The 25285-nt window shown below is 50.0% G+C and overlaps 1 protein-coding gene across 2 annotated transcripts in view; it reads right to left on the bottom strand.

Annotated features, from left to right (window-relative positions):
• The window catches only part of CTNNBIP1 (catenin beta interacting protein 1), a 57199-nt gene that overhangs the window by 25945 nt on the left and 5969 nt on the right, over positions 1 to 25285 (bottom strand). The window contains exons 1-2 of one of the 2 annotated variants that reach the window (XM_066270500.1): positions 18038 to 18061; positions 3401 to 3485 (exon numbers count right to left, since the gene is read on the bottom strand). The gene's annotated coding sequence lies outside the window, so the exon portion shown is untranslated. Of the gene's footprint in view, positions 1 to 3400; positions 3486 to 18037; positions 18062 to 25285 lie in introns of those variants that run through there. The other variant, XM_066270499.1, reaches the window with a different exon arrangement.

Raw genomic sequence — 25285 nt, 5'->3', positions numbered from 1 at the left:
TGTGGATGCCTGAATGCACTTCTGGGACCATGTTACTCCCATGTCAGCACACCTCCCTGACAGAGTGGTTCTCACCTGTTTCTTCTTGCTCTGGGGAAGATTCTTGTCATTTCTAAAAATTACAGTCTTCTAGGATTCTTCTAGTTCTTGTATGAGCTGATTCCACCCTGCCTCCTAACGGTGGGAACCCCCAGGGCTAGATCTGGGGCAGAATGTGGCCAGTGAGCACACATTCCCACCCTTCACACTCCCGTCTAAATGAATTAGACCTTCAGAACTGGTTTACTTAATTTCTTCTTTTTAAATGCTTATTTTATTGACTTGAGGGGGTGGGGGAGGAACTTAATTCTGTTCTTGTATGTGCCCTGACCGGGATTGAACCAGCAACCTCTGTGTTTCAGGTCAATGCTATCCAATCAAGCTATCCGACCAGGTCTGGTTTACTTAATTTCTAAACAAAATCTGCATCAAGGGTGTCAGTGTGGAGAAAATTAATAATTGAAGAGAATAAATCATTATAACCCAAACAACAGACATTTCAGTCACTGGTATGCTACAAGGATATTGAAGGGTGCTTGTATTTTGTGCCTATCTAAGCAAACGTGCTATTAAATTTTCATCACAATTCTGACAAGCATCAGGCTAACTTTATTTGAGAATTTCTATTCTCCTTTGTAGGGATCAAGAACCTGGCTCCATTAAAATGTGTTTAAGCCCTGGCTGGGTATCTCAGTTGGTTAGAGCATCCTCCCTGTACACCAAGGTTATGGGTTTGATCCCATCAGGGCACATACAAGAATCAACCAATGAATGCATAAATAAATGAAACAACAAATCAATGTTTTTCTCTCTCCTCTCTAAAATAAATTTTAAAATTTTTAATGTGTTTAAATTATGTAAGTCCAAACTGACCCATAGGGCCAAAGGTAACAATGCTCCTCAATTATGGTTTCCTGGCTAGACCCATAAACGTCCCATCACCTCACATGGTGGCTTGTCCATTCTAAATCCTAAGAGAATCTCTGTGATAACTGCCCAAGTCAGAGACAGACTTGTTCCCTCTTTTAAGATATAATGTTCTGGCTGCTAACCAAGAAAAGGCATAGATGAGCTAAAGAACAGAAAATGAAAAGAAACAATTGTCAACTCTCCAAATGTATAGCGAGGGCAGAGGCCTACAGCTATATATCATGCCGTAGATAAAAGTGGGGCTGATTCCAGAAAACTACATCTGATTGAGACAAATGCAATTAAGAGAAACTCAGGTACATACATTCACTGCAGACACACAGGCATATCCCTGCCCCTTTACCCACCTCCCACAAATACCCCTGTTCGTTCTGAGCCCGCATCTCTGTTGAAGGAAGGTTGGCTGGTAATGGACAGTGAGGAAGGGGCTCACAACCACCGAGAAAGATCCGAAGTGATAAATGGGGCCCGCGGCCTGGGAGGCCACACTGCGTTCTCTGAGAGACACCCTGCCCAGTCTCTGCGGGTACCCAATCTCTACCAGCACATGATCACAGCTCTAAAGCAGCTGATCCCACCTTAGAGGAATCAGAAGGTAGTGCGAAGGGACCGGGTGAGCAGGACTCCTGAATGGTACATGCAGCAATCAGACCCATTCTGATAAACAGCTTAAAAAGCTGGCTTCCCGGCCTGACCTGTGGTGGCGCAGTGGATAAAGCATCGACCTGGAATGCTGAGGTCGCCAGTTTGAAACCCTGGACTTGCCCAGTCAAGGCACATATGGAAGTTGATGCTTCCTGCTCCTCCCCTTCTCCCCCCTTCTCTAAAATGAATAAATAAAACCTTAAAAAAAAAAAGCTGGCTTCCCTTTGACAGACACAAGTGGCCTTGAATACAAACACAGCCACCTGCACTCATTTTTATTTATGAAGTGAACCTAATGCTGTTTGAACATCCATATATATATAAATTGAAATATACATTTATTGGATAGAGTATCAGCCTGGTATGCAGATGTCCTGGGTTCGATTCCCAGTCACAGCACACATGAGAAGCAACGGTATGCTTCTTTTACCCTCCCTCTCCCCCCTTCTCTCTCTCTTTCCCTCTTGCAGCCAGTGGCTCGACTGGTTCGAGCATTAGCCCCAGGTGCTAAGGATAGCTCAGTAGGTCCAAGCATTGGCCCCAGATGGGTTTGTCGGGTAGATTCCAGTCAGAGCGCATGCTAGAGTCTATCTCTATCTCCCTTCTTACTTTAAAAAAACAAAAATACACATTTATACCCAGAGTGATCTTGTACCTGCTTGGAAAGTACTGAGTAGCCTCAAGCTGGGCCAGACAGCAGGGCTCCTTTAGATACACAAGCCGTTTCTGCCCCACGGGTCCCAACACTTGTCTTTTGTTTTGTCTATTTAAAAATGTGGTATATTTTAAATGCTCACATTTTTTTAAAGACTTTATTCATTTTAGAGAGGAGAGAAGGAGTAGAGAGAGAGAGAGAGAAGGGGGGTGAAGCAGGAAGCATCAACTCCCATATATGCCTTGACCAGGCAAGCCCAGGATTTCAAATCAGCAATCTCAGCGTTCCAGGTCGACGCTTTATCCACTGTGCCACCACAGGTCAGGCAATGCTCATATTTTAAATTTATTGATTTTAGAGAGAGAAATAGAAACATCTATTTGTTTTTTTATTTATTTGCACATTCATTGGTTGTAAATGCTCCCATTTTAAAATGTACAATTAGCCCTGGCCGGTTGGCTCAGTGGTAGAGTGTCAGCCTAGCATGTGGATGTCCTGGGTTCAATTTCCAGTCAGGGCACACAGGAGAAGCAATCATCTGCCTTCTCTACCCCTCCCCCCTTTTTTCTCTCTTTCTCTCTCTCTTCTTCTCTCACAGCCATGGCTTGATTGGTTTGAGTGCATTGGCCCCGGGTGCTGAGGGTGGCTCCATGGAGCCTCCACCTTAGGTGCTAAAAATAGCTTGGCTGTGAGCATGGATTCAGATAGGCAGAGCATCGGCCCCAGATGGGGGTCACTGAGTGAATCCCAGGTGGGGCTCATGCGGGAGTCTGCCTATCTCCCCTCCTCACACTTGGAAAAGAAGAAAAAACATGTACAAATACCGTTGTACATTGTTTACACTGCATACAAATACAATGCCATATAATTGTGCTATTCATAGAAAGTCAAAAAAAATATTAATTCAGAGACTGCACACATCTTGCCAGCCTAAAAGCAGCCAGCAGCACCACAGCATTCACCATGGGAACCCACACATCTGAAGAAATAAGCATTATTAGGGATGAAGCAGAGGGAGATGAGATGCACTAACTTTGCAGTCAGGCCCTGAGCCTGTACCCAAGACACCCCCCCCCCCCCAACGCTGATCTATAGCCACATCACCAGACATCTTTCCCTTGGTATCCTTACCTGCTTCTAGAAATTAACTTCAGGCAAACAGGTGCTCAAATGCGACAAGCGGGCTGTGGCCAGGGAGAAAGAGGAAGGTGCGGCCCTGTGGAAACATAGAACACAGGTCATGGGAGGAGCCAGGAGGGCTCCAACAGCAGCCAAGTCCAGCCCGGAGCTGACAGATACAGGACCGCAGGCGGGAAGCGCATGGCAACGGGCTCTGCTGCAGTCCAGAAATACCTGTGTGTCTGGCCAGCCCAGGGAGCGTGCACCAACACCTCTGGGGGAAGGTGCTGACTACAGCTGGCTCGCCTGTCATTTCCGACCAAAGCAGGTCACCACACACCCTCCTCCCCTTGGGTTAGTCACTACATCCAATTGAGAGCTGTGTTGGGAAATGCCGTGGACCAGAGTGAGTCACCCCAGGACAGCTGACAGGCAAGTGCCACACCTGCACGAACGAGAAGGCGCACCCACCAAACCTAGTGTGAGCCAGGCACGGGAACCTGGGGGCTCCGCCTCCTGTGTGCTCAGACATGCATTATGTCTGTGTGGTATGTGTAAAAATAAACTAACACACACACACACAGATACAGATAACTTATAACCTACTAGCCTGGCAACTTGTCCACTGTGCCAAACACACCTCTTCCAGGACTCCGAGGACACTGTCTTCTTGTCTTTTGCCCCCCACTACCCCCCATCATGTCATTCAGACCTGCTGCAGGTTAATTTAACAGGAGCATGGACTGAGGCCAAAAGGCAGGAGACACGGGGGAGGCAGACTGGGGTCACCAGGAGACCCACCGGCGACTTCCGCCTGATCACCCCCTCTGCCGAGACACACAGACCTCAGAGCACCGGGGCTGAGGGGGGCTTTCCAGCTCTCAGCCCTGCATAGGGACAGCGGTCTGAGGATGACGCTCTGAGAAACCTGTTCCAAGGGAGGTCCAGGACCAAGGGGAACTTGGAAAGCCTGTCTTCGGCAATTTCTACAAAGAAAGCTACTCACTCACCCAAGGGCCCGGGGAAAACGTGTTTTCCATAAAAAGTGAGATTTCAAAAGCCTCCCTACAGGTGGGCACGGCTCTGCCCTCTGGGTCTCTGTTCTGTGTATTCTTTCAGCTGGCGATGGCTGTGGGCCAGACGAGCTGTCACCAGCACTGCCACCCTCCCGCTCAGACCACCCTGATGGGAACAGATGAGTAGAGTGATTAATTGCTTTTATTCCTCTAGATATCAAAGCACCCAAATACCAAGGGCCCCTGGGTAACTTTCCAAGTCTCCACATTTCTTCAAAACGAGATGAAAAGAGACCACCTCTGTCGCTTCTTGAGGGGCTTTAATTTCTTCACCTACTGCTACAGCTAATTAGCCTCCAACCATCTATAGGGCTCAGGCCCTTCTAAGGAGCAGAGAAGAACTCTGTATCCACAACTGTAAGTAAGGGGAAGACGTCAAAGGGATGCTGGGGTGTTCCTGCTGTGACTGTCCGGGGGACTCACGGCCAACTGTTCCCTGTGCCATTTTATGTGTTCCCAATCTACAGAGGGGGAGACTGAGGGTTGAAGCCTGCGCACCCAGCAACAGTTTAAGTGCACACGCCGGTATAAGAGCACACACTAGTGTAAGTGCACACGCCAGTGTAAGAGCACACACCAGTGTAAGAGCGCATGCGCGGGGGCTGGGTTGTTTTCAGTTCTGCTCTGTCACTGGTGAGCTGTGCAACCTGAGGTTAGTCACTGTCCCCTGGGCCCTGCATTCGCCATTTGTGGAAGGGAAATCGTGGCCTCTACCACGTCTTCCCTCGGATGCATGAGATCGGGGTGGCTTTATATGTAAGGACTGGGTGCTCAGAAGGGCCCCACCCTGGGGGTAAAGCTCTGCTGTCACTGTCTGGAAACTCCTAATGAGTTTTGGATAAGGGGCCCTGCAGATTACAAGGCTGGCTCAGAATGAGGGAAAGGACATCAAAGTGCTGTCACACTGCCTAGGGGCTCCCGCAACCCAATGTAGTCATGACATGGACACAAGAAGGATGAATATGTCCGCAGCCCTATATCAGCTCAGGGAGCAGGAGATACAAGAGGGGCTATGAGACTGAGCCCGCCTTCCAGGAGATGACTGAATCGCTGAGGAAACCAAACTACACAAGGTGAACAAAAAGACAGCACAAACAATAAATACGTAATAACCAGTCAAACAGTATGTCAAATTAAGACGAAAAGCCTTCCAGGTGCTCCCCTTCCTGAGAGCACGCCCGCCCGTGCCTCCTGAACCCCCTTCTCTTCCCCCAGGCGCGTTTTCCTTGCCAGAGGTCTGTTTCTGCTAAGCTCTAAGGGACCCCATGGACTCGCAATCAGGGAGCAGCAGGCAGCAGCAGCTCACCCTGGGCCCACCCCCTTAAACTATCTCCAAGGCCCCCTTTTCTTTGTCCGCTCTTCTAAGTGTATTCTTGCACAACCAATAAATTTTTGACTTACTTGCTTCAAAAAAGAAAAAAAGATACACACTCTTCCAGAGTGACAACCGCACATAATGTACTGTGTCTCCCCGAGCAGCTCAGAGTGGGGAGGAAAAGACCTGACCCAGTGTAGGGAGTGGCAGAGTAGGGGTGCGCAAGGGGGGACTAGCTGCAGAGGGCTCGGGGCAAAGACACGGGCCGGGGCGTGAAGGATGAGTAGGAGCTGGCTAGTACAGAGGAAGGGCAAAGGCCTGACAAGCACTGGGAACAGACATTCTCTGAACAATTACTGAGCATCCGCCAAAGGCCAGGCCGTGTGCTGGGCACTGAAGATACACTGTTGAGTGAAAGAGGTCTGGTCCCTGCGCTGAGTGGCTCCTGGTGAGGGGGACACACTGGTCAGGTCATACTCAGGTAAATGGCACCCTGCACACTGATGAATGATACAGACCTCTGAGCTAGTCCCTGGAGGATGAGGAGAAGTTGGGTTGGGGGCCCCTCTGTGTTCAGGGGCACAGACCTGTGAAGGACCCGAAGCAGGAAGAGACTGGGCCTCTGGACAAACGGGAGGAAGAGGAAGGTGTGACTGAGGCCACGGGCAGGAGCCGGTGCTGGACATGGTGGGCCTCTAAGGGGGGGAGGCACTGACAGTGTGAAGTCAGGAGAAGTCGAGCTTTGGAAGACCAGGGCGGCTGCAGCATGCAGAAGGGACTGGGGCGGAAACCTCCTAGGCCAGGCAGAGCTGAGGCTTGGGCTAGGGTGACAGAGGGTGGTGAGGACGGGAGGGTGTGGGACACTGCGGCAGGCGGAACTGAGGCATGGGAATAGTGCTATAATAGCCTGGACTGCCACCACGGTTGAGGGAAGGGGGGAGCCAGGGGGCCGGCCACGAGAGCTACCCGGTGTGCCAGCGAAGGCCGAAGACAGGCTGGACTAGGACAGACTCCAGCAGCCCCGGGGAAGCCCACAGGCTGGGAAAGCTGAGCGGATTCGTCTTCAGTCAGTACCATGTGACTATCTGCGAGACAAATGTGGTGGCTGATCACATCTGGGAAACTTCTAGGGCATTCTGGGAGACACTGTGCACTGGATGGGGTGCTGCGGGCAGGGGGCACACTTTGGGAAGAAGGAGCGACATAAGTGAAGGTGAAGAACTGGCATCCTGGCAATGCCACTTACCAGCCTTATGGCCTTGGGAATGCATTCATTATTCATTCAATCAACAAGTTTATTGAGCACCTACTAAGGGTATTAGCATACATCAATGAAAAAAAAAACCAGTCAAAAAATCCTTACATACCTTCCAGTGAAGATGGAGGACAAAACAAAATAAATACAAAATAATCACTCAGTAAATATAATACTACAGTCTGGAAGGAGGTGGTAGGTGCTATGATGAAAATCTGAGCCGGGGTGGGGACAGGAGCGTGGGGAGGTTGGGCGAGGACAGGAGCGTGGGGAGGTCAGGTGGGCCTTCTTGAGCAGACACCAGGGCATGAGGGAACAAGCTGCAGATGCAGGTGCAGAGGACGGAGGCCCTGGGGGCAGCATGTGGGGCCATGGGGGAAGCAGGAGGAAAGTGGGCAAGGACAGGGGACAGCAGGAGCCATGGAGGCCTCTGTGAGAACCTGACCTTGACCTCTAAGAAAGGGCAGACACTGTGGCCTGCTCTGACCTGGGTTTTAGCAGGGCCACCCCAACTCAAGAATAGAGAAGAGACAGAGGGGTGAGAGTGGAAGCGGGGAGACTTGCAAGGGGGCTATGGCAGAAATTCAGGCAAAAAGGCAGGAAGTGGCCATGGCCATGGGGCTAGGAATGGGCAGGACATCGGGAGGACAGGTGGGCATGGTGTAGAGTGAGAGAAGGGGAGGTGATGGTGACTCCCACGTCTGTGGGCTCAGCAACTGAAGGCCCGTGTCCCCGTCAACAGAGATGGGGGAGATGCAGTGGGGCAGTGTGGGGAAAGACCCATCTCTAAGCCTCAGTCTCTTCAGCTATAGAATGGGGGTGACATTGGTACCTGCCTCAAGTACTGGCTGAAAATGAGATAACATATAAACAAAGCCCTAGGCATAATGCTGGTACACAGCAAACATTCAATATTAGTTACTATTACTAGTGATAAGATCAGAAGGCAACACAGACAATGTAAGTAAAAGATATTTTCATTACAGGATGGGGGTAAAATTAAATAAACACTAAGAATCCATATTCCAAGGTTTAAGATACCCCAGCTTCCTTTTCTCCCTTCTTCCCTCCTAGTTTACCCATCAGCTCCCAACTGGCTCAAGGGAATGATGAAGAAGAGCTTCCACATAAAAATGAGACTAAGAGACATGGACAAGAGTGTGGTGCTTACCAGGGGTGGGAGGAGGGAGGACATGGGAGGGAGGGAGGACATGGGAGGGAGGGAGGGAGAGAGTTAGGGGGAGGAGGAGGGGCACAGAGAACTAAATAGAGGGTGGCGGAGGCAATCTGACTTTGGGCGAGGGATACGCAACATAATTTAATGACAAAATAACCTAGACATGTTTTCTTTGAATATATGTACCCTGATTTATTAATGTCATTAATTAATGACATTACCATTAATAAAAATTTATTAAAAAAAAAAAAAAAAAGAGCTTCCATACTTTCTACAGCAGGGATCAGAAACCTATGACTCGTGAGCCAGATGTGGCTCTTTTGATGGCTGCATCTGGCTCACAGACAAATCTTTAATTAAAAAAATAATGTTAAAAATATAAAACATGGCCCTGGCCGGTTGGCTCAGCGGTAGAGCGTCGGCCTAGCGTGCGGAGGACCCGGGTTCGATTCCCAGCCAGGGCACACAGGAGAAGCGCCCATTTGCTTCTCCACCCCTCCGCCACGCTTTCCTCTCTGTCTCTCTCTTCCCCTCCCGCAGCCAAGGCTCCATTGGAGCAAAGATGACCCGGGCACTGGGCATGGCTCCTTGGCCTCTGCCCCAGGCGCTAGAGTGGCTCTGGTCGCAATATGGCGACGCCCAGGATGGGCAGAGCATCGCCCCCTGGTGGGCAGAGCGTCGCCCCTGGTGGGCGTGCCAGGTGGATCCCGGTCGGGCGCATGCGGGAGTCTGTCTGACTGTCTCTCCCTGTTTCCAGCTTCAGAAAAATGAAAAAAAAAATAAAAATAAAACATTCTCATGTATTACAATCCATTCTTTTCCTACCGCTCATGTTCATGGTTGCAGGTGGCTGGAGCCAATCATAGCTGTCCTCCGGGACACCACCAAATTTTTTTTTAATATTTTATTTATTGATTTTTAGAGAGAGGGGAGAGAGAGGGAGAGAGAGAGAGAGAGAGAGAGAGAGAGAGAGAAGGAGGAGCAGGAAGCATCAACTCCCATATGTGCCTTGACCAGGCAAGCCCAAGGTTTCGAACCGGCAACCTCAGTGTTCCAGGTTGACACTTTATCCCACTGCGCCACCACAGGTCAGGCACAACACCAAATTTTTATTGGATAATGCGTAACGTACACGGTTGTTGTATGGCTCTCACAGAATTACATTTTAAAATATGTGGCGTTCATGGCTCTCTCAGCCAAAAAGTTTCCTGACCCCTGTTCTACAGGCTGCCCCAAGTCACTGGTTTCTCACCTTTGGCACAACTGACATGTTGGACTGGGACTGTTGGGTTGGATATTTAGCAGCTCCCCTGGGCCCTACCTAATACAATCATGTTTCAGTCAACGACAGATCCCAGTGCCATGAGATTATAATGGAGTTAAAAAATTCCTATCACCTGATGACACCATAGCCCTTGTAATTACACAAACAGTACTGTATTACAAATGCCTACAGTATTCAGTACTGTAACATGCTGGACAGGTTTGTAGCCTAGGAGCTGGGGGGAGAGTTTGTCACCCCTGAATATGTCTATTTGGTGTAAGGAATATTTTAGGCTGGTTAATTTTAAGAAGCAGCAAACATGGGAGTTCTGGAAACCAAGTAGAAGTTACTCTTTTTTTTTTTTTTTTTTTTTTTGACAGAGTCAGAGAGCGGGACAGACAGAGACAGGAAGGGAGAGAGGTGAGAAGCATTGATTCTTCGTTGTGGCTCCTTAGTTGTTCATTGATTGCTTTCTCATATGTGCATTGACGGGGGGGGATACAGCAGAGCGAGTAACCCTTTGCTCAAGCCAATGACCTTGGGCTTCAAGCCAGTGACCATGGGGTCATGTCTATGATCCCATGCTCAAGCTAGTGAGCCCATGCTCAAGCCAGCAACCTCGGGGTTTCACACCTGAATTCTTGGTGTTCCAGGTTGATGCTATATCCACAAAGGTAGAGGGAAATTATTTTTCCTCTTCCACAGAGTGAGGGGCTATACCATACAGCCCAGGTGTGTCGTAGGCTGTACCATCTAGGTCTGTGCAAGTGCACTTCAATATTCGCTCAACAAAATTGCTCACAGCACAGAACATATTCCTGTCATTACGTGCATGACTCAGATGCCAGCAGTACCATCCCTTTGGTTGTGACAATTGTGGCTGAGAAAGGGGTTCTATGGAAAATAACTTCACAGGGTGATCTGATAATCCATTCCTAAATGGACAGGTCATGGTGGGAAGTTAAACTGCAGGCATATAACTTCTTTACTGAGAAAAGTTTATCTTTGCCTTTAGCAAGCCCTGCCCATTATCTCTGTGCATCTAGGTTACCACACCTCCAGGAGAACACATAATCTTGTTAAGTGTCCTGTCACCCAATGCCACCTTGCCCTCTCCCACCTTCATGCAGTCTCCTGTATGCCCCCTCCTGAGCTCCACAAGCATGGAGAAGCGCAGCTGCTATTCCACGAAGCGCTTTTCTCAGTCTGTTGAGATCTTGCTTCCAGGCGTGTCCTCTGTTTGGCTCAAGTAAATTTTTATAAAAACTCTTAACAGCTTTGGACCTTCTTATATGGACATACCAACAATGTCTCCAATATGTTATTCATGTGTCCCTGAAGGGCAAAGTCACCCTGGTTGTGATCACTGCCTTAAAGAAATAGCTGGCACATTTCTAGCTTACTATTGGCCAGGCCTCTTCCTCCTCCTTCTTCTTCTTTTCTTTTTAGATTTTATATATTCATTTTTTTTAGAAAGAGAGAGAGAGAAGGGGGTCAGGAGCAGGAAGCATCAAGTCCCATATGTGCCTTGACCAAGGAAGCCCGGGAACCAGTGACCTCAGTGTTCTAGTCAACGCTTATCCCCTGCACCACCAAAGGGCAGGCCGGCCAGGCGTTGTTCTCACTCCTTCACTTATGTGAATCCATTCAGTCTTCACAACAAAGTGAGGACACTGAAAGTACCTTGCCTGTGACCACCCAGCCAGTGTGTCCTGCTCCGTTATGGGGCAGGAGGAGTCAAACCTGAATTGTCTGAGCTCCTACCCCTCTGCTGTCCTGCTCTCCAGTACACAAGAAAACAAATAAAAACACGCTCCGAGCCAGGAGGAGGGAGTGAGGCCAGGGCCGGGCCTGCAGCTCTGGCTGGGCAGCCCACATGGGGCAGCAACACAGGTCCTCAAACCACACTGAAACTGGGGCACCAGAGAATTTCCACAGGTTCCACTCTCAGTAATTAAACTGCAGCCTCCCGACTCTGGGGCCTCATGAGCAACTGCCTTAATGAATGAATTCCACCTTTCAGCCCCCTCAATTCAGACAGGTTCGGCATTCTCAGACCACGTGCCAGCAGCACAAGCCGAACAGTCCTAGTGACGGCCCTGCGGGTCAGGGAGCTGGCCGCACGCAGAGCCGTTCTTAGGGGATGAGTCTGGGGTGAGGAATTTGTCCGGAGGTCACCAACCCCAATTCAAACCTGATTCAAAGCTCCTTCCAGCTCTCTGAAGCCAGGCAGCGCTGCAGAACAACGATAATTACTGTTGTTGCCACAGCATTTTCTAAGGGTCAGTCACGTTCAGTTCAGCATGTCATCTCGCTTAATGTGAGTTTTCACAACAAGCCTGCAAGGTAGGAATTATTCTGAATTTAAAGATGAGACAATAGGGGCTCAGAAATAAACAACCTGCTTAGGCCACGGAGCTAGTGGGTGACAGAGGCTGGATTTGAACCCATGCTTTCTCTCCATCCCGTTAGCCCCTTCTGGCTCAGAAATTTGCAGATGCATTAGCAATTTTAATTGAAATTAAAAGGAAAATCCATTTTACAGAAAAAAAGAAAGCCAGAGTCCCAAACTAAAATAAGAAAATAAGATGAGGCAGCATAACAACTAGGTACACTGACTGGTCATTGATGGGATCCAGGAAGGGGGAAAGGGAAAGAGTCATAAAGGCCAATCCTGGCCTGACCAGGCGGTGGCGCAGTGGATAGAGCGTCAAACTGGGATGCGGAGGACCCAGGTTCTAGACCCCAAGGTCACCAGCTTGAGCGCGGGCTCACCTGGTTTGAGCAAAAGCTCACCAGCTTGGACCCAAGGTCACTGGCTCGAGCAAGGGGTTACTCGGTCTGCTGAAGGCCCGCGGTCAAGGCACAAATGAGAAAGCAATCAATGAACAACTAAGGTATCGCAACGAAAAACTAATAATTGATGCTTCTCATCTCTCTCCATTCCTGTCTGTCTGTCCCTGTCTATCCCTCTCTCTGACTCTCTCTCTCTGTCCCTGTAAAAAAAAAAAAGAATAAAGGCCAATCCTGGGCAACTGCAGAAAGTTTAATAGGGAGTATTTATTAGATAAGAGTATTGTATCAGTTCTATGTGTTGAGTATAATGATTATGTTAGAAAATATCCTAGTTCTTTTTTTTTTTTTAATTGATTTTAGAGAGAGAAAAAGGGAGAGACAGAAACAGAAACATCGATCTGTTCCTGTGTGTGCCTGACTGGGGATTGAACCAGCAGCCTCTGCCTATTAAGATGACACCCTGGCCCTGGCCGGTTGGCTCAGTGGTAGAGCGTCAGCCTGGCGTGCAGAAGTCCCGGGTTTGGTTCCCAGCCAGGGCACACAGGAGAAGCGCCCATCTGCTTCTCCACCCCTCCCCCTCTCCTTCCTCTCTGTCTCTCTCTTCCCCTCCCGCAGCCGAGGCTCCATTGGAGCAGGGATGGCTCCTTGGCCTCTGCCCCAGGCGCTAGAGTGGCTCTGGTCGCAACAGAGCGACGCCCCAGAGGGGCAGAGCATCACCCCCTGTTGGGCAGAGCATCGCCCCTGGTGGGCATGCCGGGTGGATCCTGGTTGGGCGCATGCGGGAGTCTGTCTGACTGTCTCTCCCCGTTTCCAGCTTCAGAAAAATACAAAAAAAAAAAAAAAGATGACACCCTAACCTAACCAATAGAGCCATCAGGTTCTTTTGTTTGTTTGTTTGTTTTTTGACAGAAACAGAGAGAGACAGATAGAGAGAGGGACAGATAGGGACAGACAGGAAGAGAGATGAGAAGCATCAATTCTTCATTGCAGCACCTTAGTTGTTGCTTTCTCATATGTGCCTTGACTGGGGGGGGGCTACAGCAGAGCAAGTGACCCCTTGCTAAAACCAGCGACCCTGGGCTCAAGCCAGCGCCCATGGGATTATGTCTGTGATCCCATGATCAAGCCAGCGACCCCTCACTCAAGCTGGTGAGCCCATGCTCAAGCCGGCGACCAGGGGTTTCAATCCTGAGTCCTCTGCATCTCAGTCCAACAATCTATCCACTGTGCCACTGCCTGGTCAGATGAGCCATTCAGGTTCTTAAGAGACACAGGCTGAAGTATTTAAGGGTGAAATGCCTCAATGCTTGCAACTGACTCTCAAATGGTTCAGGAAAAAAAGGGTAAGTGTGCACGTGTGTGAATGTGCCTAGAGACAGAATGTGAACCAATACAGCGAAAGGTTCACACTAGTGAATGCAGATACAAGACAAAGATAGGGCTGTTCTATTTCTCTGTGGATTTTAAATCAAAAGTCAGAGAAATATTAAAAAGCCACCAGGGAGCAAGGAGGCCAGCAGGAGAGGCCTGCAGTTGCTCCCTGATGGCCCGATGTACGTGGAATTATCTGTGACCCACCCAGTCACCCCACAGATGCGGGATGGCCCTTTATGAGTGCGGAGCAGCTGTGAAGCCCAAGTATAGACAGGCCCTTCTTCTCTCTGGCTGCAGGTCTGCTAGCCAAGGACTGATTCCAGAACTCTCAACAGTTACCCTGGAGCTGCCCTCACAGCTTTGACCTTCCCCTTCGCAGCAACGCCCTAAATACTGTTCTAGGTGTGAATCACTGTGAAGAAGGCCCTTCCACGAAGGTTCTTCAAGCATTAGAATAAGATCCACCTGATCTGATTCAAAACGTCCCAATAACAACCAGGCCGTGGCCACCTTGCCCAGCTGTTCTGATGACCATGGGGAAGGTATCTACACAGAAAACGAGGGAGGCCAGAAGGGGGCACCTGGAGGCACGTGAGGGCCAGCGCTGCATCCTGCTTTGCGAGGTGTGACTCCCTCTCAGAGAGGGAGCCCCATGGGCCACACTTGCACACGGCACCACAGACGCATCACATGCACCCAATGGCTCCTGCGGGACCTGCATACTGGACAAGAAAGCGAGGTGAAAGGGCTCCCTCCACTTTGCACTGGTGCGGGGGCAGGCAGTCAGATCCTGGCTGTCCACTACACTCCCTGCATGGCCATAGAACTCAGTAGGGGGCATTTGGCAATGCCTGAGACATTTCTGACTGTCATAACTGGGAGGATGCTACTGGTTAGGGGCCAGGGATGTTGCTAAACATCCTACAATTCATAGGACAGCCCCACAACAAGGAGCTGTCTGGCTCCCAAATCCATAGCACGGAGGGAGAGAAACCCGGCTCAGTGGTCACCTCAGAGTAACCAACTGCCCCAGGCTCCTCAACCCCTCTGGGCCTTCGCATCTGCTGTTCCCTGGGCTTAGAACGCCCTTCCCTATAGACTGCTCACTGTTCTAGTGTTACCTTCCCTGGGTACCTTGAAGCCTGTGTTTGCACAACCACCCAAATTTCCTCCACTCTAAGTAGCACCTTGACATGGGACCTGGGTGTCTGCAATATCTGTCCCCAACTTAAACGGGAAGCCCAATGAGGGCAGGCCACAGGCTGGTCTGAAGGCCTTCAGAGGCCCCAGGCAGCCCTACTCTCAGAGACAGATAAAAGTGGACCACATCTCATTACATATAATTCTCATATAACTCATAAGCATAGAGGGAGCTGGTACATTTTTTTCAGGTCTCCAATACTTTGGGGGCCTCTTGGAAAGCCTGCAGGACTTTGTGCTGAAGAATCTGGCGGATGAAGCAGTGTTGTGGTCACAGATGTGTCAGATTCCCCGGGGACCACGGGGACACCTCCTGGCCTTGGAATGTCCTTACCTCAGAGGAGCTAACACAGAGGGACTGCAGGAACCTGTCTGTACGTGCTTCAGAATGTTGACAGGACTGGATTGGTACGAGGCATTTGTTTAGAACTTCGGCTTTAAAAACTGGTCTATGGTATTGGCCTGACTTGTAGAAAAGGTCACCCAGATTCCACTGTCTCTTAGAGTCCTGAATTGGGTGAAACCCACCCTTTTACAGCTAAGAAAGAGCACCTGGCGGCCAACTCTGCCGGCTCTGAGAACAATGCAAACAGGAAGGGACGTGGAGCCGGAGGAAGTTTCTGTGGCTGCGGCCGGGCACTCCCCATCCTGGGCTGGTCGTTAGGCTCCAGAGTTCTGACCAAGGGACATGCAGGTGGGTTTTATCTCCACACAGTAGGGAACAATGGCAGAAGAAAGGAAAGGCATCTTTTGACCTACTTTAAAAAGAGATTCTTTTTTCTTCCCAGAGAACAGCTGGAGCCTTGAAACCTGGCCAAGGGGGAGCCTGAGACCTGAAGTCAGGAACCATCTCGCCTACAAAATCCGGCTCCGGATGGGCCTCTGATTCAGTCTGGCTCAAGACCTTCGGCCTCTGGCAGGTTCCACAGGTCTGGGTAATGCAGACTCCAGAGGCTCTGTCTATTTATAAGTGAATATAAGGGCTGGAACCCTCAGCTCTCAAGTGGATGAAAGTACCATCCCCTACCCCAAGCAGGAGGCTCCCAAGCTGCACCACTTTCATGGGCTCAGGACTCGGCAGTGTCACAAACCCTCCCCCCATGCAAGCTGGTGGCAGGACCCTCCTGTGACCTAGGTTAGCATCTGAGGTGCCCCAGCATGAGGGCAACCCCCCCACCACCACCATCACCAAAGGAAAACTCAGTGTGCACTGCTGGTCAGTGTTCTCAGGGAGTTAGGTGAAATCAACGTGAGGCTGGAAGGGTCAGTTAGTTCCAGGCCTAATAATTCCAGGGAAGGAGCCTGGTCAGGAGATTTTAAGACCTTGGGTCACCTCCAGAGAAGGACGCCAGAATGTTCATTTCAGCCTATAGAGGCACTGTCAACCCTGCTGCCCAAAGATATATCAAATCTTGCAAGGTCGCCATTTAAAATTTTAATTACATTGGGAAATTTTAAAGTTTATTGGTTTGTCTTTAAAGAGGAAGGGAGAAAGCAACACAGTCTATTTATTTATCAGGAGCTGTAGAAGGTCCCTTCATTAACAGCCGTACGGACACGTTCACACTGACCTTGTTCTCAGAGGGACAAGCCTTGTTCTCGGAGGCAGGCTCAGGCATGGCCGGCCCAGCCCTCCCAGTGCCTAGAGGCAGGCCAGCCTGCCCAGGGATCCCAGCCCTCCCCACTGCGCCCAATCTCCCTCCATTTATCCCCTCCCTCAAAGTCTCCTAGAATTGGGTCAGATAAATAAGCCTCCTGATCCTGGTCCACCATGGCCTTCGGAGTCCCAGAGCCAGAAAGGCCCCTGGCTTCCCAGTGTAAAAAAGTAGGTCATTAAACCAGCCAGGTTGCCTGCAGAGCTCAGCCCATGGTGCCTGCACCCAGAGTCGGCCCCCACTCGCCTCCAGAGCTAGACCCTGGCTCACTGTCCAGCTCCAGGGATGGCTGTCCTCGGGATCCAGCTGACAGGCTCTCGGTGTGGTTTCTGGGCTGAAACTTCTATAAACTCTTCTAAAAGTAGGTTTTAGAGTTAGTGCCTCCTCTTCCTATAGGTTTTCCGCATACAGGTATGGGCTATTTTGCATAAGAATAAAGAAATGTTTGTTTGCTTCAAAAAAGACCCATACCATTGCTACACATTGCAAGGACTCATCACACCTGCACCATCATGAGCCCCCCACCCCCCGCTTGGATAACTGCTGTGCCCTACTGCCCAGGCCTGGACCTTCCCTCTTTCCCGCCAGCTCCCTCCCAACAAAAATAATCCAAGAAGGAGGAAACTTCCTCTACAAGGCGGCTGGAGACTCAGTTTCCTTCCTTCCTAAATGCTGACCAAGCTCATGATCAGAGTCAAAAATATTTTAAACAAAGACAACTCAAGAATCTACATGTGTTTATTCCTTAACTCACTGGGGGAAACAGCACAAGGACAGGCAGTCCTGAGGGGTCACCAGACTTCTCCAGTCTGAAGGCAAGGACAGTGGCGGCAGGAGGTGAGGTGAGGGAAGACCAGAGAAAAACCACATGCTGCTCTGCGGAGAGGGGAATACACAGGAATCCATGCACTGGTACCTGGTTGGTTTGCTCAGGGACGCCACCGTGGAAAGCTCAGTCTCATGGGTACAAAAGGAACAGAGGCCACAGGGGCTCGTGTGAGGCTCCAAGAAGCCGTCCCCATTCCCAATGGGTGTGGGCACAAACACCCAGACTAGGCACAACCAGAGAACCCAGTTCAGGAGCCAAATCCCTAGCATCCATTTGTAATGACATACCTGTTCCCAAAGCCACAAAGCCATTAGTCACCGAGCCATGACAAGGCAGCAGAAGATCTGGCCAGAGTGGCCTGTTAGCACTCCCTGGCAAAAAGACTCCTGGTTTTACAGGCCAACAACTCACCCAAGACTGTGACAGTTCCTAAAATGAAGCCTAGGGGTCTTATAAGCCCACATCCACAGAACCCAAGCAGAGCCTGACCTCGTGCCAAAGCTCTTACCTGAGAGGAAGGGCTTACCCGAGGCTTGCTGAGAGCGAGGTTAACTCTACTACACGTGAGCATGACGGTATACCTGAGGATGACGACTTGGTCCAAGTCTCAGAGAACAGAACTTCCTTGCAAACTTATTTGGAACACATAACACAATGATAAAACAAAACGAAACAAAAATACAGGCACTGATGCACACCAGTTCTTACCTGCCAGAGAGATACTGGATCATAACATCCTCCAAGTCCAAAAAAGAAGAGCTCACCCAAAATAGAAATTCCTGAGAAGAAGAGAAACAGACCATGGTGCATGCTATGAAAGAAGGGCAAGAAACCAGAAATCCAGGACAATAACCTCAGAGAGCCAGGCACTGCCGAGAGGACCAAAACCAAAATAAATTCCAGATGGAACAAAGCAGTTTTTTTTCCTCCTCACCTTTTTATTTTGAAAAACTTCAAAGCCACAGGAAAGCTGAAAGAACAACACAAGGACCATCCCAATGCCTGTGCCTAGAATCCCTGGGGCTAACGTTGTGCCTTGTTTGTCTTCTCCTCTCCACCGTGTGGGTGTGAGGGTGTGAGGGTGTGAGGGTGTGAGGGTGTGAGGGGATGAGGGGATGAGGGGATGAGGGGATGAGGGGACCTCGGCTCCCCCCCCCCCCCCCCCGCCCCATTCAAAGGTAAGTTGCAGATGTCACAATTCTTTGCTAAGTGTCTCATTATGTATCTCCCAAGGCCATTCTCCTACAGAACTATTTTCACCCCGGAGGACTTTAACATGGACCCAGCAGTAGTCTCCCCTGTACAACCCACATCCAGGTTCCCCAGCCTCAGGCCTCTCTTTGGCCTTTACTGGTGTTTATTCTGAGATCCAATGAAGGATCTCAATGGCATTCGGTTCCTGTGCTCTTTCACCTCCTTTCACCTAGACTGGTTCACCAGTTTTTCTTTGTTTATCACAACATTAACATTTTTTAAGAGACCATGTCTTTAGGATGACCCACACATGGATTTGTTTAATTGTTCCTCAGAATTAGAGTAACGTTAAACAATATGGCAAGAAACTGCACGAGCCGTTGTCAGTGTATCACTGGAATCATACAATGCTGGGTTTGATGCCTAGGTTATAGAGCAAATTCTTTTTCTTTTTAGCAAGAAAGACAGACAGACAGTCAGGAAGGGAGAGAGATGAGAAGCATCAACTCGTAGTTGCGTCACTTTAGTTGTTTATGGATTCCTTCTCATATGTGCCTTGACAGGGGCGGGCTGTGTCTACCACAGAGCAAGTGATCTCTTGCTCAAGTCAGAGAACTTGGGCTTCAAGCCAGCAACCATCAGATCATGTCGATGATCCCACGCTCAAGCTGTGACCTCAGGGTTTCAAACCTGGGACCTCAGCAAACCAGGTCAACGCTCTATCTGCTGTGCCACCACTGGTCAGGTAGAAGCAAATTTTATTTATTTATTTTTATTTTTAAGACTTTATTCATTTTAGCCCTGGCCGGTTGGCTCAGTGGTAGAGCGTCGGCCTGGCATGCTGAGGTCCCAGGTTCGATTCCCGGCTGGGGCACACAGGAGGGGTGCCCATCTGCTTCTCCGCCCCTCCCCCTCTCCTTCCTCTCTGTCTCTCTCTTCCCCTCCCGCAGCCAAGGCTCCATTGGAGCAAAGATGACCCGGGCGCTGGGGATGGCTCCTTGGCCTCTGCCCCAGGCACTGGAGTGGCTCTGGTCGCAACAGAGCGACGCCCCAGAGGGGCAGAGCATCGCCCCCCGGTGGGCAGAGCGTCGCCCCTGGTGGGCGTGCTGGGTGGATCCCGGTCGGGCGCATGCAGGAATCTGTCTGACTGTCTCTCCTCGTTTCTAGCTTCAGAAAAAAATACAAAAAAAAAAAAAAAGACTTTATTCATTTTAGAGACAGAGAGAGAGAGAGAGAAGGGGGGAGGAGCAGGAAGCATCAACTCCCATATGCACCTTGACCAGGCAAGCCCAGGGTCTCAAACCGGCAACCTCAGCATTCCAGATTGATGCTTTATCTACTGCATCATTACAGGTGGGGCTGGAGCAAATTTTTCAATGAAAAGAAGAAAGATTGCCCTGGCCTGTTGGCTCAGTGGTAGAGCATCGGCCTGGTGTGCGGAAGTCCCGGTTCGATTCCCGGCCAGGGCCCATCTGCTTCTCCACCCCTCCCCCTCTCCTTCCTCTCTGTCTCTCTCTTCCCCTCCCGCAGCAGAAGCTCCATTGGAGCAAAGATGGCCCGGGCGCTGGGGATGGCTCCTTGGCCTCTGCCCCAGGCACTAGAGTGGCTCTGGTCGGGACAGAGCGACGCCCCCGATGGGCAGAGCATCGCCCCCTGGTGGGCGTGCCGGGTGGATCCCGGTCAGGCGCATGCGGGAGTCTGACTGCCTCCCCGTTTCCAGCTTCAGAAGAATACAGGCTTGACCTATGGTGGCACAGTGGATAAAGCGTCGACCTGGAAACGCTGAGGTCGCAGGTTCGAAACTCTGGGCTTGCCTGGTCAAGGCACATATGGGAGTTGATGCTTCCAGCTCCTTCCCCCTGTCTCTCTCTCCTTTCTCTCTCTCTCTCTCTCTCTCTCTCTGTCTCTCTCTCTCCCTCTCTCCTCTCTAAAAAAATGAATAAATAAAATAAAAATTTAAATTAAAAAAAAGAAGAAAGATTGAGTATATTAGAAGAAAATAAAGAAAGAAAACAGTGGGAGAAGAAGAGCATGAAATAAAACCTAGAAGTGATAATAGCTTCTGCCCAGGTATGAGGGAAACAGGTATTATTATGCAATTATAGTGGATATATAAAATGTTAGTATCACCATGAAGGGCAGTTTGCAATACTAAAAATTGAAGCAGTACCCTTTGCTCTAATAAGTCAGCTTCCAGCAATTTATCCTGTAGATATACTTATACAAATGCACAAAAATATATGTCGAAGAATATTCCTTGTTAATAGTAACAAAAGACAGAAAGATTAAATGTTCACCAACAGGGGACTAGTTTTAAAAAGAAATTAAAATATAACCTACCAAAAGAATGCCATAGAACCATTAAAATGAGTGACATAGGTAGTTCTAAATGACCTTAGACAAAAACTTCTCTGCGCCTCAGTTTACTCATCTGCAAACTGTCAACAATAACAGTCCTTAGTCATTGGATTTTTTTGTTTGTTTTTATTTTTAGCGAAGAACAGAGAAAGGGACAGACAGGGGACAAACAGGAAAGGAGGGAGATAAGCATCAACTCATAGTTGAAGCACCTTAGTTGTTCACTGATTGCTCTCTCATGTGTATCTTGACTGGGGGGCTCCAGCCAAGCCAGTGACCCCTTATTCAAGCCAGCAACCTTGAGCTCAAGCCAGAAACCTTGGGCTCAAGCCAGCAACCTTTAGGCTCAAGCCAGAGACCATGGGGTCATGTCTATGATCCCACACTCAAGCCAGCAAGCCCACGCTGAAGCTGGTGAGACCACACTCAAGCCGGATGAGCCAGCACTCAAGCCTGCAACCACAGGGAGGGTTTTAAGTGTGGGTCCTCAGTGTCCCAGGTCGATGCTCCATCCACTGAGCCACCGCCTAGTCAGGCAATCATACGGTTGTTGTGAGGCATGAATGAGTTGAGAATAAGTAAAGCACTTTTTTTTTTTTGCATTTTTCTGAAGCTGGAAACAGGGAGAGACAGTCAGACAGACTCCCGCATGCGCCCGACCGGGATCCACCTGGCACGCCCACCAGGGGGCGATGCTCTGCCCACCAGGGGGTGATGCTCTGCCCATCCTGGGCGTCACCATGTTGCGACCATCCTGGGCGTCGCCATGTTGCAACCAGAGCCTCTCTAGCGCCTGGGGCAGAGGCCACAGAGCCATCCCCAGCGCCTGGGCCATCTTTGCTCCAATGGAGCCTTGGCTGCGGGAGGGGAAGAGAGAGACAGAGAGGAAGGCGCGGCGGAGGGGTGGAGAAGCAAATGGGCGCTTCTCCTATGTGCCCTGGCCGGGAATCGAACCCGGGTCCTCTGCACGCTAGGCCGACGCTCTACCGCTGAGCCAACCGGCCAGGGCAGTAAAGCACTTTTAACAACAGCCAGCACACAGGAAATGCTCAAGAGGTATTAGCCGAATGGTGGTGGTGGTGGAATGGAGAATTCTGGTATTTATTCTGGAGTGAAAAAAGTAAGGTGCAGAACATTGTATTACAGTATTAAAAATAGTGCGTGTCAGGCCTGTGTGTGGTCACACGTGTGCATGTGTACTTGTACATATGGAGAATGTCTCTGGCTGAGAAGCACAAGATGGCTAACCATGGCTTCTTTCAGGAATGGGAATCCAGGGAAGAGGAAGACATAGTTTTCACCATATAGTCTTTTGAATTCTGTACTATGTATACATATTATCTACTCAAAAAAAGGATTTTTAAATTTTATTTTAAAGCAGGGGTCCCCAAACTACAGCCTGAGGGCCACATGCGGCCCCCTGAGGCCATTTATCCGGCCCCCGCCACACTTCCGGAAAGGGCACCTCTTTCATTGGTGGTCAGTGAGAGGAGCATAGTTCCCATTGAAATACCGGTCAGTTTGTTGATTTAAATTTACTTGTTCTTTATTTTAAATATTGTATTCGTTCCCATTTTGTTTTTTTTTACTTTAAAATAAGATATGTGCAGTGTGCATAGTGATTTGTTCATAGTTTTTTTTTTTAGTCCGGCCCTCCAACGGTCTGAGGGACAGTGAACTGGCCCCCTGTGTAAAAAGTTTGGGGACCCCTGTTTTAAAGGAAGTAGGATGGTGTCAGAATACAAGAACAAAGAGAACTCTTCCTCCGGAGGGTCCAGCCAGTCCAGTGTGGTGCCCGGGGTTGAGCATCAGGCCCCACCATTACTGCTCACGGGCCTCTTCCAGGAGCTAGAAAGCGAGGGAGGGTAGCCAATACCTGAAGCAAATGTAAGGTGAGGGGCACATGCTGCCTCTCAGCTGGCGGCAGCTTCACCCCAAGTGGGAGGAAGGACACTCGTCTGGCCAATTCCACTCCATTGGGTCCCACATGGCTCCAGAGACTGCTCCGTGAAGGAAAGCAAAGTCGGGGTCCTAGACAGACACCCCACAGCCGGCCTGCTGGCCTATAAGCCCCACCATGCCCTCCTAAAAACCACTGGCACCCTGGTTTCTTACAACTCCAACAACTGGCCATAGGAATACCAAGTGACATGAAAAGCCAGTGGGCAGTGGGGACACACATGGCGGCGGTGGGGTGTCGCTGAGCAGCCTCTGCCTGCTAGGAAGCTCACACAGGTCTGAGGTCACAGCCGAGCCGGAGATCACCTTAGCTGTGTCCCGACCCCACCTTTTGCTCCTTCCTTTGTAAATAAGTTGGCTCGTTCAGGGGCTCAGAACCACCACTTCACCAGCTTACAATCCCCAAGTCACCTTGGCAGTCCTCACAGCTTCGTGGATTAAATCAGGCTTCCTCCACCCCCAGCCACACCAGGAGAAACATAAAATTACAAGTGGAAAATCATTCAAATGTCCTCTACCTGCAGAGAATGGAAGAAACCTAGAGGGCCCTGAACGCGTTGCAGTTCACATTCCCCCAGAACATCTGCGGCTCAGGACGGGTCTGCTGGAAGCCAGGGCTGCCCGGGGCTGAGAGGCCTGAGTCTGGGCAGGGAGGTCAAGGGTAGCACATCTCCTTGGAACCTGAGCCCCTGGTTTGCCTGGCGCTTTAGCAGGAAGAACAGGGTGGGTTCACATAGTGAGAGGTGTCTGAACCCACAAGGGACCCTGAACCACAGGAAGCTCTGCTCGCAGAATCCAGGACTGCAGAACGAGGCGGTAACTTCATCTGTCTCAGTTGTTTCAGTTCAGGGACACAGACCACAGAATTCCACGGCAGGAAACATGTGGGTTGGATACTCAGGAGATACTCAGGCCTGAAAAAAACTTAATTGGAGCTGGTCTCCAAAAGCCTCCCACCCAGCTCTCCACGTGGGAGAGGATATGAAAGTGGGTCACGTTCTCCCGGCTGAACTGGCGTCCCTGTGGGCTCCAACCACACTTGGAGAAGTCCAGAGACACTGAGTGACCTGGCATCCTTGCCGAGCCAGCCATTTCCTCCTGCTCGGCTGTGGATGACTCTGGGGTCCCCTGGACTGAGGGGGCAACTGATTAGCATCAGGAATGCAGTGACATGTCAGGGACTGGGTGAAAGTTCTATCACCCAGGAGGACACCACCCTGTCCTGGCACCTTCCTCTCACCCCGACTGTGGGCAGATGCTCTGCCAGCCCTTTGCCCTCTCCACCCAAGCCCTGGCTGCAGGGGGACAGGAACACTGTGTGCTTTCTCATAAATGACCCTGCACTGTGAAGGAACCCTAAGGCCTGGTGCTGGGCAGACTCAGGGAAGAAAGAACCTTCCCCCACCCCACTCTGCATATATTGACCCCAAACAGGTGCTCGAGGACACAGGCGTCCACAGGGTCAGTTCTCTTAGGAACTCCGTGGCCATGCCGGAGAGCACCGAGCAGCTAGCCCAGAGCCTTCCTGCTGCCATGTGCCCGTTTTTCAAGGCTGGCAGAGGGAGACCTATCAGGCTGAGACAACATTCTAGGGAGATAAGATCTGGTCCTCATTTCATAAGAAAGACACGAGATTGGCGGCATGACTTCAAAACACTTTGGAAAGAGCCCACCACCACGATCTTGAACTCTTCCTGACTTGAACTCCAGTAATAAAAGGTTAAAACCCTAAGTGGAAATGAAGTTCTTACTAAACACTGCCACTTGGTGCTAATTGCTTCTAAAGATGCCCAGAGCAAGAACAGTTTTTGTTCCCTGTGGCACAGAAGGGCTCTAATCTATTAACTCTTCCCTTGCTCTTCTGAAAAGCCAAACCCAGCCCTCCACTTTAATGCCCTCCCCGGGCACATACCCCGGGGGCGATGAGTGCATCTGGAAATTATACCCTAATTCTCTCCCTGTGAGTTCAAAACTCTCACAGATATGTTTTTGTCTTTATTCACAGCACTCCAACTAGATAATGAGCCTCCTGGCCATAGACTGACTGTAAGAGAAGAATTCTATTTACCCTGCTCACCACAGAATTCCCGGCGGGGCCCAGATTGTAATAAAAGCTCAGTAAATATTTATTAACTGAATTAATGAATCATGAGACAGGGGGTGGGGAGGAAGAAAGGACAAATGGACAACAGCCATCACTTCTTAGTATCTCTGTGTTCTTGGCTTCTGTCATAAAAACATCCTAGGCAGGATTAGAACCCAAGCCCTTTAACCCCCTCTCTGCCCTCCTATCAGTGGTCCTTAAGCATGTTATGATGCGTGGTACACACACCTGCTTACAGAAGCTTATACAGTACAACATGACCACGATGAATGGAGAAACATTCATGCCCCTCAATCGGTAAGAAACTTTGGAAGGAGAAAAACAATGCTTTGGTCCAGCCA

The sequence above is a fragment of the Saccopteryx bilineata genome, chromosome 3, assembly GCF_036850765.1.
Source record: "Saccopteryx bilineata isolate mSacBil1 chromosome 3, mSacBil1_pri_phased_curated, whole genome shotgun sequence".
Taxonomy (NCBI): Eukaryota; Metazoa; Chordata; class Mammalia; order Chiroptera; family Emballonuridae; genus Saccopteryx; species Saccopteryx bilineata.
Note: the sequence above shows the minus strand (reverse complement) of the source record. Positions and strands in the feature narration are given on the sequence as shown.